Source organism: Panthera uncia, chromosome B1, assembly GCF_023721935.1.
Source record: "Panthera uncia isolate 11264 chromosome B1, Puncia_PCG_1.0, whole genome shotgun sequence".
Classification (NCBI taxonomy): Eukaryota; Metazoa; Chordata; class Mammalia; order Carnivora; family Felidae; genus Panthera; species Panthera uncia.
The window spans coordinates 146,658,109-146,675,676 of NC_064811.1; the positions used below are offsets into that span (position 1 = coordinate 146,658,109).

The 17,568-nt window shown below is 39.9% G+C and overlaps 1 non-coding gene across 1 annotated transcript; it reads left to right on the plus strand.

Moving 5' to 3' along the window:
- The first annotated feature begins 14,346 nt into the window (after positions 1-14,346).
- Positions 14,347-14,419, plus strand: TRNAK-UUU (transfer RNA lysine (anticodon UUU)). The gene has a single exon. It is a non-coding gene; the product is annotated as a tRNA-Lys (tRNA).
- Positions 14,420-17,568: the final 3,149 nt, after the last annotated feature.

Here is a 17,568-nt window from a genome sequence, read left to right on the forward strand (position 1 = left end):
TAAATACACTTTTTAAAAAATGTCAAGATTCAAACCCCAGCTCTACAACTTACTAGCTGTGTAACCTTAGTCAAATCACTTAAGTTCTCTATGCTCCCAGTGTCCTCATTACTAAAACAGGGATAATAATAACTTCTACTTCATAGGATTGCTGGGAGGATTAATAAATAACAAATGTAAATGCCTAGAGAAGTTCATGGTTCATAGTCAGCACTGTTGATTTTTGCTATAATTACAATCTCTATCATTTCCATGTTAGCTACTATGGCAGGCAGACTCCAAAATCGTCTCCAATGATCTCCACTGGAGATCACAAAGTATTCACACCTTTGTGTAATCTCTGCCCCTTGAGTGTAGGTAGGACCTATGAGTTGCTTCTAACCAATGAAATGCAGCAAAGTTGATGGATGTCACTTCTATGATCAAGTTACACAAAACTGAAACTTTCAACTTGCTAGCAGACTTTCTCTATAGCCTCTTTGGCTTACGTGTGTTGATGAAGCAAGCTGCCACATTGGAGAGGTCCATGTCACAAGGGCAGTTTAAGCCCACACCCAGCTGGAAATTGAGGTCCCCAGTCCAGCAACCCGCAAAGAGGTGAATTCTGTGAACAACCACATGCACTTTGCAGCAGATCCTTCCCCAGTTAAGCCTTCAGATAAGACCCCAGTCCTGGCCTATACCTTGCAACCTGTAAGAGACCCTGAAGCAGAGGCTCCACCTAAGCTATGCCCAGGTTCCCAGGCCACAGAAACTTTGAGATAAGAAGTATGTATTGTTTTAAATCACGAAGTTTTGTGGTACTTTGTTTTACAGCACTAGCCTGATAATATACCTAGAGCTGATATACCTACAAGTGCTTAACATGAAGTGATTGCTCAAATAAATATTCATTCTCTCTCCTCAGTGAGATGTCTTTTAATGTGACTTTTGGCTAGAAATTATTCTTTAAAAGCATTGTTTATTAAAACACACACATGGGATCAGCCCAAATTTGGCTTATATCTCCTTTGGTAATCATTATTCTCTTGCTTGGATTCAATTTCTTCAATAATACTAACCATTCTTTATGAAGTGCCTATGTGTGCCATGCACAAGCCATGTGTTAAGCATCTTGCTCATATTATCTCATTCAATCTTCACAAACATCCTGAAAGGTGAGTATTATTATCTTCTCCTTATGGGGAAGGATACTGGTGTTCTGAGAGATTAAGCCCCTTTTCCAGTGCCATAGCTTCATGTTCTAAAATTCTTCACACAAAATAGAGCAAAAAGCCACCACTGTTTATGCCCACAGCTGTTATGCCACAGCTCATCTCACGATAAGGCAGTTGACCCTTGAACCACGTGGGGGTTAGGCATGCCAACCCCAGTGGAGTCCAAACTCTGCAAGTAACTTCTGACTCCCTCAAAAACTAAATACTAGTAGCCTACTGTCAACCAGAAGACTTACTAATAATATAGTTAATTAACATATAGATGTTATATGTATTATAAACTGTATTTTTACAATAAATTAAGCTGGGAGAAAAATGTTACTAAGAAAATCATAAGGAAGAAAAAAGACATCTACTGCGTTGCACCGTAAACAATCCACGTGTAGGCAGTGCACCTGGTGGCCCCCCATGTCTATCTCTTGCTTCAACAGTATTAGGATGGACAGACCCAAGATTACCCTTTCTTCCAGCCTCCACCCACCCTCCAACCTCTTTTTTACTCACAACCTTCCAAACCATCTTCTCAGCCATCCTCGGCCACCAGGACCAGCCAACGCTGTGCTTTGAGTTTAGCTCCTTACCGCCGATGAGCAGTGTGTCGGGATGACGATTCCACCTGGTCAACATGCATTGGCAGGCCCTCTTACAAGCCCCTCTCTGTGGGCTTCTATTTCCAACAGTGTGGCTCCAGACGGTGTGAGTCACTTTCTCGTGAGCTGACCGAGAGAAGCACGAGGGTCACCCAGCGTCTCTTGAAGAAGCAAAACCTCACCCTCATGCTACGAAGGCACACACCTGAGTTGTGTCTTACCACGATGTCAGCTTCATTCAATCATAAAGCAAGGTTAACATAATTGTCAAGCAGCTTCAGGATTCCAAACTCAGTGACATTTCACTGCGCATTGAACTTGGCTTCATACACATCACACAAGGCGAAGCACAATACAAAGTCACACGGCCAACATGCCACAACAAGAGTAAGAAGTTAAAGAACTAAACTCAAAGTCAGCCCATGAGCATGCAGTTGAGATGAGGACTCAGTCGGGTCAGGGTCAGCTCTTGCCATGTGCTGCTAATTCTTTTCAAGCAGTGGAGAATCTGTTATGTTCAGAGATCAATTGGTTAGAGCCTTCTGTGGCAGTCGCCTTCTTGATGTGGTTAAACCTGAATGGGTCAGTGTCAGGAGAGTCTGACAGTTTGCTGCAAAAATCCTCCCTCTTCAAAGGAGTTTCATCAAGCTTGGGACTTTGCACACCTGCTCTGGTTCCACTTGTTATCAGTTCTGGGCATCATCAACCTGTGCTGGTTTTGCTGGTATCTGGCCTTAGCTATACTGCCCTGTTGCTTATGTCACTGCTTGACATGAGTGACTCCATCTTGCTCTCTACATCCGTGTATAAGTAGCCCCACACAGCTCAAACCCGAGTTGTTTAAGCGTCAGCTATACTATTTTTCCCCAAATAGTAGACAAAGACTTCCAAGATGTTATTACTCTTCTTTCTTCATTTCTTTCACCTAGAAGATTCTCAGGCATCAATGACCATTCAATCCATCCTTTCCTAGTGTATTTACAGTGCAATCAGACAATGCTAAGAAGGGCAGCAATATTTAGCTGGTGTCCTATCCTAGGGGGCACCTTCATACACAGGTATATCTAAAAAAAAAAAAAAAAAAAAAAAAAAAAAAAAGGGATGATGATTTCAATAGCTCAAGTCAGGCCAAATGCTATCACTACAATATGCAAAGGAGCCTCCCAAATATTCTTTTCTGTTGAAGTTCAGGCTTAGGCAGAAACAGAGCTGAGATTTATGCCCACAGATCTCAATTTCAAAATTATGGTTCCCATGACAGTCATAACTTACCCTCAAGCACACAGGTAGTATTTTTAGTTGTTAGGTTATAGTAGGAATGTTGCAGCCTAAAATATATGTGTGATATGTTCAGATTACAGCTAATACAAGATTGGCTAATTTAGATTTCCTTTACTCTAAGGTTGTTTATATTTATGCCTAAACTGATTCACTTGAGTGTGATTTTTTGCACTTAAAGAAATGTGCCTTTCAAATTTGAGGGGGTAATAATGACTTGCAAATTTAAATTAAAGTAGTTAGAGCTTAAAATAGGCAGTGTTTGAGCTCAGCACTCAATGACAGGTAGTGGGAATAATACAACCTCAGAGCACATTCAAATATTTAAGTTAAGGAGACTCAGAGGAAGAAGGCTGTCTTGTTATAAAGAAGGAGAAAAGCCTCAAGGTTAAAATAAACCATGCAGGTTGGTATGTATATTGCATTCTGTGTCCTCCAGGTACATGCATGCAAGTAATTCTTCTAAATGTGTTCATGCTTTTAGCCTCATTCTGTAAAAACATAGCATAAGGTGGATGTGAACATTTAATCTTGAAAACCAGCACGTGATCACATGCCAGGGCCTGAAAATAAATTCCCAAGAAGAACGGAGAAATAGGAGCTGAGACAAAAGGAAGCAATATATATTTAGCCTCCCTCTTCTGTTTGGATTTCTCAGGTACCGGTGGCTACTTTGGGAAAACTGGGAGTGGATTGGCTTCAGTAGATGGTTAAATTATCTGAGTCGGTCTCAAGCTACACTGTGCAATGTGCCTGACATGTCACACTTTGGGACTTTTTACTCTTCTAAAAACATAGATTTTCAAAACAATGCTTAAGTGTCCAAATTCTTCTTTGTGCATAAAGACTACATATTTATATATGCAAAGATATAAAAGTAGGCTGCCCCCCACACACACACACCAGTATTTTTTTTCTTCACTTAAAATTTGAACTATGTGAAAACATTGAGTTCTGGAAGACAACAGTGGGTATAAGATTACTCAGGAACTATAGATTTAGAATAGTTGTAAACGGACAAGACGTATTAAGGAAGTTATTTAAAACTTAAACTAGTATCTTGCTTGGTCTGTTCCTCAGCTTTGAATATCCAGTTACTGAAATTTTGAATTTTAGAAAATAAAATTTGTTTGAAATGAACCAAACTTCTAAGATTGGATTAATACAATAATCACATGTACACACCTGTTTTCCAAAGTTTCATTAAATGAAAGTGGGTTTTAAAAAAAATTTTTTTAATGCTTATGAGAGAGAGAGAGCATGAGTGGGGGAGGAGCAAGGAGGGAGAGGGAGACATAGAATCTGAAGCAGGCTCCAGGCTTCTAGCTGTCAGCACAGAGCCTGACGTGAGGCTTGAACTCACAAACGGCGAGATCATGACCTAAGCTGAAGTCGGACGCTTAACCCACTGAGCCACCCAAGCGTCCCGAAAGATATGTTTTTAAACAGTGGTTCTCAAAATATGGTTCCCTGGCCCAACAGCATCAGTATCACCTGGGAGCTTATTAGAAGTACAAATTTCTCCTGCCTCTCCCCGAATCTACCGGAACACTGGAGGGTGAGACCCAGCAATCTGTTTTAGCAGGACCTTCCCAGTGATTCTGATGCAGACTAAAGTTTGAGAACCCCCATTTAAAACAGAATAAATCCAGAGTAGCCCCCCAACATAAGAAAGTACCGTCAGCAGAAAAAAAATGTTGAGACATTTCTGAGAAATAGAAAGCATACTATATTGGATACTCAAACAATACAAGAGAAAACTACAAACCTTACCACACGCAGGAGACAGCACCTACTAGGGCAGAAGCAGTTCAAGGAAAAGATTATCTTACTAAAGAAAAGTGGGGGGTTCTGGGTTGGGCACTGGGAAACCACTGGTGATTAATTTAGATGGCTCCCTGGAGCACGCAGGCAGGGATGACTACTCTCCCCTACGCACTTATGCCGAGCCGTGGGCAGCTGTGGCCTTTCGTGATAGCAGAGGTTTCGGGCTGTGCCAGCAAAGCAGGATGGGACCCCAGGTGGCTACTGATGGAAAAGATTAATGACTCCATACCAAGGACATGTGACTGTCTCTCCCTGGAAACATTTTCTTCCCCAACAATCACTATTGACAAAACAAGGTAATCTCTATAGATAGGCAAGTAGGGATTCTTAATTAAAGAGATGAGCAGCCAAACAAGAATTATAATTACTTGAAGAGATTCCACACCATGAGAGGGGCACCAAACTCAATAAGCAGAGGACCTAATAAAACTAATAAAAATAAACCAGGAGATCAATCAGTAAAGAACTTTAGAATCAGTTATATTCAGTGGCACCTGGGTGGCTCAATCGGTTGAGCATCCAACTTCGGCTTAGATCATGATCTTGCAGTTTTTGAGTTCAAGCCCTGTGTTGGGATCTGTGCTGACAACTCGGAGCCTAGAGCCTGCTTCCGGATTCTGCGTCTCCCTCTCTCTCAGTCTCTTGCGTGCGCTCTCTCTCTCTCTCTCAAAAATAAATTTAAAAAAAAAACATTTAAATAATTTTAAAAATATATTTTAAAAACAGTTCCATTTATCAGGGATTCCATAATAGCAAAGCCAACTGAAAAGTAGGTTTATTTTTGTTATATAAAGAGAAGAATGATGTGACGTAGTCCAAGGGTAGTGTAGAGTTTCAATGATGCCATCAGGATCCATGCTCTTTCTATCTTTCTGCTCGGCCATCCTTAGAGTGTGGCTTTCATCCAAATGGCTGCAAGATGGCTGCTGAAACTCCAGACCACATAATTGCATCCTATGAATGAAAATAAAGAAAATAAAAAAGCACCAACAAACTTGGCCAGAATTATAGTTTACAGCCACATCCAGGTAAAGTTTTTTATAAATTATAACACCTCGAATAGAGCAAGGTTGTCAACCTACAAAGTGTCTACCACATAATTATTATATTTGGAGAGAGTTAAGAAGATATTGCACCTATGATAAATTTTAACTGTCATTGACACAATAAAAACTCAGCCGATGGACTAAACAGCATAAGGGACAAGGCCAAGGAATACATTAGTGCATTAGGAAGCCCAACGAAAGAATGTTAGAAAAATTCCCAGAAATTTAGAAAGATGCTGAATTTAAACGTTTAAAAATTGAAAAATATTCATGGAGAAACCACTGAGAAATTCCAAAGAACAAATGGAAAAAAAAAAATGGAAAGACCATCTACAGATACAAAGCAGGTTAACCCACTCATGTTAGCTGAGAATAAGCCCCCTCTCTCCTCTGTCCCTTCACTCTGCAATCACCAAGTAAACAGTGCTAGCCCCAGATTCCAAGACCACTTGGATTGATTAAAGATTCCCACCTTCAAGCTGATACCTGCAACAATGTTATTAATACTTAGATATTACTTGAGCATTGCATAGTATAGGAGATAAAGACTAGTGAACGCTTTAGCTGATCTCTACATATGGCATTTCTTTTACTGCAATCAACAAAAAAACATTTATGAAGTGAACCAGAGAGGTGTAGGCAACCCTACGTTTGGTAGACACTAAAGCAGACAGAAAGTACACTAACAGGTAAAAAATAAAACGGTAGAAAAATATTTAACAGACTGATTATGGCAAAAAAAAATTAGATATTGAAACCTTAATATTAGACCAAATAAAATGTAAAGAAAAAGGCATTTACTGCTTTAAAAAAAGGATATATTTTATATTTATAAAGGGTGCAAACCAGAAAGAATATGTAACAGCAGTAAACTTTATGAAATTATGAACACAACTCTGAAACCTATAAAGCTAATAGGAAAACAGTAAGAAATAGGAGATTTTGATACATCTCTCTCTTCAAAATAGACCAAGTGGGCAAAAAACAGCAATAAATTTGATCTATTTTATATATTCTCCTTTTCTTTTCCTCTTAATATACATAAAAGCTAATACTTTGAAAGATCAATAAAATAAACAAAACTTCTGACAAGAAAATAAAAGGCACAAAATCAGCAGCATTAGAAATTAGAATGTAGCATGCCTCAGATATAAAGATTTTCCTTAAGTTTATTTATTTATTTTTGAGAGAGAGAGAGAGCATGGGGGGAGGGGCAGAGAGAGGGGGGGAGGGAGAGAGAGAGAGAGAAAGAGAGAGAGAATCCCAAGCAAGCTCCATGCAGTCAGCGCAGGGCCCAATGTGAGGCCCGAACTCACCAACCATGAGATCATGACCTGAACCAAAGTCAGACACCCAACCCACTGAACCACCCAGGCTCAGTTAAATGTTTTGAGTATACATTTATGTAAAGATGAAAATGTCTCCTCAGTCATAGGTTTAGGGTCACTCCTAAAACTTTAATGAAATACCAAGATTTCTGAAGTAGAAGAATAAGAATCAAACATTACTTACAATATGCCAATACTTAAAAAATAATTGAAGGAAAATAACTAGGCTGGATTTATAAATTAGATCGAGCTACTCGAGCACATAATTCTCAAGAGGGAATCTACTAAAAGACAGCTGAATCTGAAAAACATTAAGTCAAGCAATTTTGGCCAAGTACTATATTTTCTAGGCACAGAGAAAAATATCTTTTTTTTCTGGCATCTTCTAATGCTTCCAAGTTATTCCTCTGTAGTTAACCTCTATAAGACGTTGGAAGTGAGGTGTTCTTATGCAACTTACAAGGCATCGTGACATTCTGTGACATCCAACAGATGGGGTATTATGCAACCAATAAAAATAAAATTTACAAAGTATAAAAATATATCTTTAAAGAAAATGCCTCTAAAATAATATGAATTTTTTAGCAAGCAGAATATAAAATTGTAAATAGAGTGTGATACCACTTTATTAAAAATAAATGCATGATTTTGTATATAATATGGTACATAATATACATAAGCTTTGGGTCCTCAACATCCACAGCCATCTGGACTCACTCTTTCCTTAGAGAAAATAATAATAATGTCTCCAATTTTTCTAAATGTTCCACCCTTTCATAGGTCATCCACTTGTGTCTCTTTTGGCATCCCCTTCTTTAAGGCTGAACACTCCTAATCTCATCATTCCCGAGAGTGTCACTAACATACGGCTGTTAAGGATGAAGATTTTCATTAAAAGTTGAGGCTTATGGAGAGGAATTACCATAGCACACGCAGGAAACTACCTAAAATGAGCTCCACTAAGGGGAGATTTTCCTACTGTGGATTGTTTATTGGAAAGCCACAAAAATTAAAGCATTGTGGCACTGTGTCCAGAATGGATGGGTGGGATAAATACTATATCCAAAAATTCAATTCAATTTACAATTAAATCCAATCGGGGGCACCTAAGTGGCTCAGTTGGTTAAGCATTCGACTTCAGCTCAGGTCATGATTTCACGGTTTATGAGTTTGAGCCTCACATCGGGGTCAGTGCTGACAGGCACTTCAGATTCTGTGTCTCTCTCTCTCTGCCCTCCCCTGCTCACACTCTGTCTCAAAAATAAATAAGCATTTTTTAAAAATTCTTTTTTAAATCAATAAAATAAAATAAAATAAAGTAAAATAAAATAATGAAATGAAATGAAATGAAATGAAATGAAATGAAATGAAATCCAATGTAAAAATTTAGTGTATAGTTAGGAAAGTACTCCCAAACAATAGGAAAGAAATATATTCTTTAACAGTCAGCAAAACAAGTGGCAAACTATTTTTTTGGCTATTTTTTAATTTTTTTTTAAAATTTTTTTTAACGTTTATTTATTTTTGAGACAGAGCACGAACAGGGGAGGGGCAGAGAGAGAGGGAGACACAGAATCTGAAATAGGCTCCAGGCTCTGAGCTGTCAGCACAGAGCCCGACGTGGGGCTCGAACCCACGGACCGTGAGATCATGACCTGAGCCGAAGTCGGACGCTTAACCGACTGAGCCACCCAGGCGCCCCTATTTTTTAAATAGATTAGATTCTTCATCACATATTGTATTCCAAAATAAATCTAAAGTGGCTTGAGATTTATATATACAAAATTAAAAACATTCCATTTTAAGTATCAATAATAGTGAACATTGATAAAAATCTTGGAGTAGGGGAAGGACTTTGTGAAACATGAAAGAAAAATTGGACCCCTTAGAAAGGAATAGGCAAGTATACTTCCAAAAAGTTGTTCAAAGGAAATAATTACACAAGAAAACAGAGATATATGTAAAATCATGCTTGTGGTAGTGTTGTTGATGAATCTAAATATGTGAACTAATTTAAACATCCATTAGTAGGAATTAGTGAATAAATTACAGTTCTTCCATATATGTCACATTTAAAAATAATGCACGTTTGTATTTATTGATATGAAAGACATTCACAAAATGTTAATACATAGGGGGAAGGAGAATTATTAAAACACAGCATAGAAGAATATATATATATACCAGTATATGATTTACCAGAATATAAAATATAAACCAGAATATATATATATACATACATAAACCAGTATATGATTTTTTTCATGCTAGACATATAAGTAAAATTGCATTTTACTTATTTCCTCCATCACAAAGCTTCCTAATACTTACAGAGCAGCCCGACTTTCTAGCATAACATTTGAAGCTCTTTACATCAAACACTCCTTTTCCTGCCTCAGGAGAATGTGCTTTATTCACACAAATCTATTATCCTGTCCCAGAGGACTGTGTGCTGTCACATTTTCACGGAGCTCATGCTGTTCTCTCAACCTGGAAGGAGAAATCTACCACATTTGCTTCTTAAGGAAATTCTCCTCATGCTTCAAGTCTTTGCTCCAATGTCACCTTTTGCTGGAAACGATCACCGAGCCCACCCCCACTCCTTACATTCTCACAGCACAATATTTAGACGCTTTCTTTACATCAGCAGTTTTGACAAGACTCCTCCACACACAGTACTGAGCTTAATGCTCATAATAGATGCTCCACTAAGTGTTTGTTTAAATACAATGCTTATAAAATTTTCATTACTTTAACAGCTTCTCAAACAAGATAAAAAACTAAATCTATTATTTTTTGGCACTCTTGTTTTTACTAATTAACAAGGAACTGATAGAAATAAAAAAAAATAGTAAACAAAAGTGCCTCATAATTTCACTCCGATCTCCCAAGAAAACCTCTATTAAGAAATGGAGCACCTGGGTGGCTCAGTCAGTTGAACGTCCGACTTTGGCTCGGGTCATGATCTCACAGTTCATGAGTTTGAGCCCCACAAGGGGCTTTATGCTGACAGCTCGGAGCCTGGAGCCTGCTTCAGATTCTGTGTGTGTGTGTGTGTGTGTGTGTGTGTGTGTGTGTGTCTGTTCCTCCCCCACTCGCACTCCATCTCTCTCTCTCTCAAAAATAAATAAAGATTTTTAAAAAAAAATTTTTTTTAATGAATTTAGTAGACATCCCCTTGGGGTGCCCGGATGGCTCAGTTGGTTAAGCCTCTGACTTCAGGTCATGATCTCAGGGCTGGTGAGTTTGAGCCCCAGCATTGGGCTCTGCTCGAATAGCGCAGATCCTGCTTTAGATCCTCTGTCTCCCTCTCTCTTTGCCCCTCCCCCATGCTCGCTCTCTCTCTCTCTCTCTCCCTCCCTCTCAAAAATAAATATTTAAAAAAAGAAAAGAATTTAATATACACGCGCTTTCACAATTCATTGTATGTGTGCTTTAATTTTTCTACAAAAGTGGCATCATAACAGGAAATTTTTTATCAGATTAGCAGGAGTCCTCTGCCTAACCTTCTCATCAGAAAAATGTAGGATACTGATTTTCTTCAAACTTCTTCTTGCTGCTTTCTTGTATTAGACAACCATTTGCTTTTAATTTTACTCAACTCCACCTGTAAAGCCTCAATTTGCCAGGTGCTTTCGTGATATGGAGGCAATAATTCCCAGTGACTCTGCTGGGCTGTCTGGATCTATCTGTCTGTCCGTCTGTCTGTCTGACTCAGGCTTCTCACCCTATCTTAGAACCTAGGTTGGGCTGACTTTTAGACTTTCTCATTACTAGGTTTAAGTGGTCCTGATGATGTATTAATGAGGCACACACAGAAATTGTCCAGCAACTATCTCCTGAACAGTATCTTAAAGCTTTACCGTAAGAGAACTTGGCTGGTGACCACATCCAGGGTCTTCTCGAGCTCTGTTTCCCACTATCTTTGTCACAGTGAACCTTTAGTGCCTTAGATCTCTGAATTCCAGTTTCCTGATCAATGAGTAATTGGAAGGACAGCATCAGGAATTTTCAAACTATGCTCCAAATAGTGCTAGGACCCTGAGAACATGCCCCCGAGGCCTTCAAGAGAAAGGTAGAGAATTGTTTAAATGGATAATTAATTAATTAACAGAAAAATCACAGTTAATCAATTAACCAAATATCTCATCCTAGAAATTCCTAAACATGACAAGAAAACGAAAAGCGGCATCTCTAGAACCCAGGTGGTACTGGGCATGTAGGAGAAACCCAGTATGTATTTGTTAAGGAAGGAAACTTAGGTGCCCTCGAGCCTAACTTGTCAGTATCTTTAAACTTTAAAACACATCCTTTTATCGTTGTCATTGCTTCACTTGATCTCGATACCCCTGGCCTCCAATCCCTTTCAGAGGAAGCTTTCACACCACCTCAGCCTCATCTGAGTATTCCGTTTCTAAGCATGATACGAATAATTAAAGAGGAGAAGTACTGGACTCGAAAGGGCGGGGAATCTGAATCTGAGTCTCAGGTCTGAGACCTTTGGACCTTGACCAAGTCACTTACCTCTCTGGGGCGGTTCCTTCATGCAATCACTTATCGATCAATTTGGAGCGCTTACGACATACCTACCGATACTAAAGCGTTGGGAATACTGTGATTAATATGACCCAGCCCACTCTCTGGGAGCTCATATGGTGATAGGGGAGGGCAGGAAGGCACATAAACACAGATATGCAAAAATCAGTGAGATAGCCTTGACACTGTGTGACCACAGGATTGCCAAATCCCTTTCAAACCCCAAAAGGTTACAGCTTCCTGGAAAGAAAGTAGCTCCTTCTTCATGATCCTAAATATTGTATGGGTTTCTTCCTCAAATCACTGAAAAACAGGGATAGAATTTACAAATATGGAATATGGGTTGACCAGCACCTTCTCCAAAATATCCCTTCCGAGTGTGGTCTGAAACTGCCGCCACCGATCAGACAACAGAGGTGGGGATCTCGTCACCAGGATCCAGCATGTGGGAGGGGCTCAATAAATATTTGTCGAATTTGTAACTAAGCAATGTCTAGCAGGCAGAATAGGCCAGAGCAGAGGAAACCTTCCAGCTTTTTTTTTTTTTTTATTGGTATGGATTTAGCAAAAGCTTAGACATAAAAAACGTGACTCTGGGGGCAAGAGTGGAGCATGAAAGTCACTCCTTGGAACATGAACCTGGGCAGTTGTTACTCCCACTGATTTTCCAGCAAAATGAAAATAATAGTGATGGTGATGAGAACTCTGCAAACTTGGAAATAATTGCTGTCCTCATGGAGTTATAGATGAATGTTTCAGTGCCTGACAAAGAGAAAATTTTCCAAACATGACTATGTCTTCACATTAAGCAGGTATATCTCAGATCTCTAACTCAACATAGACATTAGTTTTTGGCAAATCGTTTACAGATGTCTGTGAGTTTCGGGCGTGTCAAGGAAGGAACGCTAACAGACTTTTCTGGGGTGTGCATCACCTAGCTCGACTCGTCCAGTGACATTCTGGGCTTCCAGGTGTGGCATCAAAGCAGGAGAATGTTCCGGCAGGATGGCAGCACACAGCAGCTGCCTGGCGAGCAGCTGTTTGGCTCAGAGAATGGCAGATAGAAAGAACACTCCGCCTGCCACAGCAGTCAGCTGGGATATCTCCTCTTCTTGCAAATTGGTCTATATTAAATACGTAATTCAAGGGCTAAAATTAAAACCAAAATGAGCCCACAATTTCTGGAACAGTCTTCAAACATTCCAGTCATAGCAGCGTTTCTTTTAATACAGCCAGCCATCTTCTGAGGCTCAAAAGGAATTTCCTCTAAGCAGAAAAGTCTGAAGAGAGTTCTTCAAAGATCCTTGAGGGAAACTCACTCTGATAGCAGGAAAGGGAAGTTCAAGATGCCTCCGAGACTACATGTGTGGAAAAATACTTTAGACTGTCAAAGCGAGAGGAATACAGTATTGGGTTAGAAATCCTGCTCAAAACTAAAGGAACAAGGGTGCTATTAAAGGCATAAACCTGTAAAGCCAGGACCCAAGAACACAAATACACATACAGAATGCATTATGTGTATTACTGTGTATGTGCATATATATTAATGCGGGGGTGGTGTCCAATGTTTTTAACAACTGCTATGCCTGCATAGGATGACTGACTGTCCCAGTTTGTTTGGAACTAACAGGTTTCCTAGGACACAGAACTTCTGGTGCTAAAACATCGGAACAGCCCTGGGTAGCTAGGATATTTGGTCGCCCCATATAAAGGCGCTAACGAACTGGAACAGATATCACTATACACACCCAGGTGGCCTTGTGGACATCATATCTGTTCTCTCATCCTTGGTGTCTGAGGATGTTTGAACTGGATAAACCCTGGGAATCCTATAGTCCTGTCATCAGTTCTCCTAAATTTCTTATACTTTCTCCTGCCTCTTTGCCTTTGCACAAACTGTTCTCTCCACCTAGAAAATCCCTGCCCAACATCTGGAACTTCCTGCAAGAAGACCTCTTGACCCTTCAAAAACTGAATTAAATACATCTCTGGGGGCGCCTGGGTGGCTCAGTCGGTTAAGCGTGTGACTCTTGATTTGGGCTCAGGTCATGATCTCAGGGTTGTGGGATCAAACCCTGTGTTGGGCTCTGCACTGGCAATGCATACCCTGCTTGAGGTTCTCTCTCTCTCTCTCTCTCTCTCTCTCCCTCCCTCCCTCTCTGCCCATCTCCACTCTCTCTCTCTCAAAATTAATAAACTTAAAAAAGATTTTAAAAAGCAAAGTTTTAAATACATCTCTGAACATCTTGCCTAGGACTCTTTATTTACTCCTATATTCAGAATTTGAGGGAAAATTTGAAGCAGAAAGACAACTCCAAAGAAGTAAGATTGTTTATCTCAATTACTTATGAACAAGAAAGAATCAGTGAGCATCTCTCTAAATCTCCACTCCCAAATTCTGAATCAGAGTAATTTTTATCACAGTTGGTAACATTCTCCAGGAAGCCACTAAAAGCCATTACAGGCTCTTGTTCATGCTGCCAGGGCCCCAGGCAGAGCAGAAAAGAATCTAAATGTGAGGGGCTCCTGGCTGGCTCAGTTGGTAGAGCATGAGACTTTTGATCTCAGGGTTATAAGTTCGAGCCTCATGTTGGGTGCAGATATTATTTAAAAATAAAAATCTTAAAAAAAAAAAAAAAGAATCTGAATCCAATGAGTTTAGGCACAATAATGAAGATCCACTGTTTCTGCAAGTCTGGACCACAGCCCTGCTAGTAAGAGAAATCATCTTCCTCAGCTTAGGTTAGGCCATGTTCTCTCTGAGAAAATAATGACTTCAAGTTCTTGAGAGGTGTAATTAGTTAACAAGGCATCAGCAGACCCAGAAGCCCTCTGGGTAGGGAGACAGAACTGGAACTGGAACTGGAGGCAAGTTTTGTACCTTCCCCTTCTCCCAAGGCCCACCACCTTCCCAACTACTCGAGCCTGCAGGAATCAGGAAAGAACCAGAGTTGAACATTCTCCTTCCGTGCGGAGTTTACTCAGAGGGCACAGGAGCCAGGAGTGTGCACTGAAGTTCAAATCAGGTCAGGGATGGGGGAACGCCCACAGAGACTGGATCAGTTAGGCTCCCAGCAGGAAACACACGGCACACTCATAACAGGGAAATCCGAGGAGAGTTTAATGAAAGGTCAATCTACAAAGGTGTGGGCAGGGTGTAAAGAAACCATAAGGGATTAGTGTACCTCCTAGGGCTGGCACTGCAGGTGTTACCACCCCTAGACAGAGTGGGGAATGGTTGCCAGAACCCAGAGACAGAAAGTGCTGAGTGGAAAGAGCCATATGACAAGAGCTTCACACACCTGTAGTGGCAGGACTCAGCCAGCGGGCAATGAAGAGGCAGGAGAGAGCTGACCTCTCTCCCCCTTCTCCCTCCAATCTCTTGTTGGGGCGAAGGGTAAGGGAGCCATCAACACAGTTCAAGGTCAACTCCTGGTAGCCAAGACAGAGTGGGAAAATGTACAGAAGATCTGGAGGACAAACAGAATATGTCCAGCACATGGACACTCACGTTGTGAAAACCTGCATCTTGTGGTCATTTCTTTTAAATGTACAAAGAAAACTCCAAACTCAGGGTCCCTGGCTGGCTCAGTCGGTGGAGCATAAGGCTCTTGATCTCAGGGTTGTAAGTTCAAGCCCCTTGTTGGGTGGAAAGCCTACATGAAAGAAAGAAAAGAAAAGAGAAGGGAGAAAAGAAAGGAAAGGAAAGGAAAGGAAAGGAAAGGAAAGGAAAGGAAAGAACATTCCAAACTACAGTTGACCCTTGACCCTTGAACAACACAGGTTTGAACTGCCAAGTACACTTATATGTGGATTTTTTCAATAAATACTGTACAGTACTGTAAATGTATTTATCTTATTTTCCTTATAATTTTCTTAAAAACAATTTCTTTTCTTTAGCTCACTTTGTTGTAAGGATAAATTATATAGTGCCTGTAACAAAGTATGTGTTAATCAACTATCCACGTTATCGGTAAGGCTTCCAGTTGATAACAGGCTAATAGTTGTTAAGTTTTGGAGAAGTCGAAAGTTATATATGGATTTTTGACTGATTGGGGGTGGGAAGTTGGTGTTCTCTCTGACTCCCACGTTGTTCAAGGGTCAACCATATTTAGAATTTGCATCTCGGCAGTGGTTAAGAACATTTCTGAGACTGCCTAGGATCTGGGGCAAGTTGGTTTACTCACATATAAAATAGGCACAATAGTAGTACATTCTCATATCGTTGTTGAGATTTAGTAAAACATCCAACATAGTGAAAGGTAACTAGTAAGCACTTAATAAATGTTAACATTCATTTTCCATTTATCACTATGACTAGGCTTTGCTAGATATTATATATGTCGTGCCATCTGATGTTTTCCTGTTGAAGAGACTAAAGGGTCAAGGGAACAGGGGGAAGAATAAAAAAGTCTTCTCCATCCCATTCTCTCTGGCACCAAGAGAAAGAGGAGTCAGCTGACCGCTGGATGTGCTAAGACACAGAGGCCATTGTGCCAGTCAAGAAACCCAGAATGTCAGAGACACTAGAGACAATATTTGCAAGAGTGATGGTGAACCCAAACTTGCCAGTTGACTCATGTAGGTTAAAACGTCCACCCCCAGGAAAGGGTTCAAGGCTCATAACATTTCTATTATACTTAAAAAAAAATAGACCAGAAAAATGAAATTGGGGCACGTGGATGGTTGAGTCAGTTAAGCGTCCAACTTCAGCTCAGGTCACAAACTCGCGTTTCTTGAGTTCGAGTCCTGTATCAGGTTCTGCACTGACAGCTCAGAGCCTGGAGCCTGCTTTGTATTCTGTGTCTCCCTCTCTCTCTGCCCCTCCTCAGCTCTCTGTCTCTCAAAAATAAATAAAGATTAAAAACATTTTTTTAAGAAAAATGAAATTAAGTTTATGTAGAACAACCTATTATTACACAGAGAAATGAAAACTCTTCAGCAATTCAGTGGTGATCTTAGCATATGTCTGAGAGAGTGAAGAAGGCAGGATGCCTCTGACAACAACAGTCATAGTCTGCCTACACTTTCTTTCATGTAACTGGCCACAATTTATGCACCTTGGGAGAAACTGACGCCATTCAAGTGTTCTCGATGGTTTGGAAGCACAGGATTTTCTTCACTATATCTCACCATAAATAATCCTTTATGGTAAAACTTTCTGTTTGACAACCTGAAATAGCTAAGTTAAAAACAGAGAATTAGTATTGGCAAGTTAATAGCATTCTATGGATCCATGAGTTACCAAGTTCAGTGTCAGATAAGAAGACAGAAGGAGAGAAAGCAGAACAGTTTCTGCCAGGGGAATAAGAATGAATTGGGAGCCAATAACGGACTAAACACCAAAAACATGCATGGTACATTTCCTGGACTTAACATTTTAGTCTCTCATTATCTTATCGGTTTTGACTCAAGAAACTTGAAAAAAACATTGGTAGACTATGGATCTTTTTTTTTTTAATAGTTAGTTGGTTTTTGAGTTGTTGGGTACTTTTAATTCATTTTTTGTTGTTGTTTTCTTTGTTTAAATAACAGCTTTACTGAAATATAATTCATATACAGTGCATTTCGAGTGTATAAAGTGTACTATTTTAGTATATTCATAGTTTATATGCAACTATCAGCACGATTTTAGAACATTTTTATCACCTCAAAAAGAAACCTTATACCCTTTAGATATCACTCCTTTGTCCCCATCTTCCCCTTTCCCCAGCCCTAAACAACCACTAACTTATTTTCTGTCCAT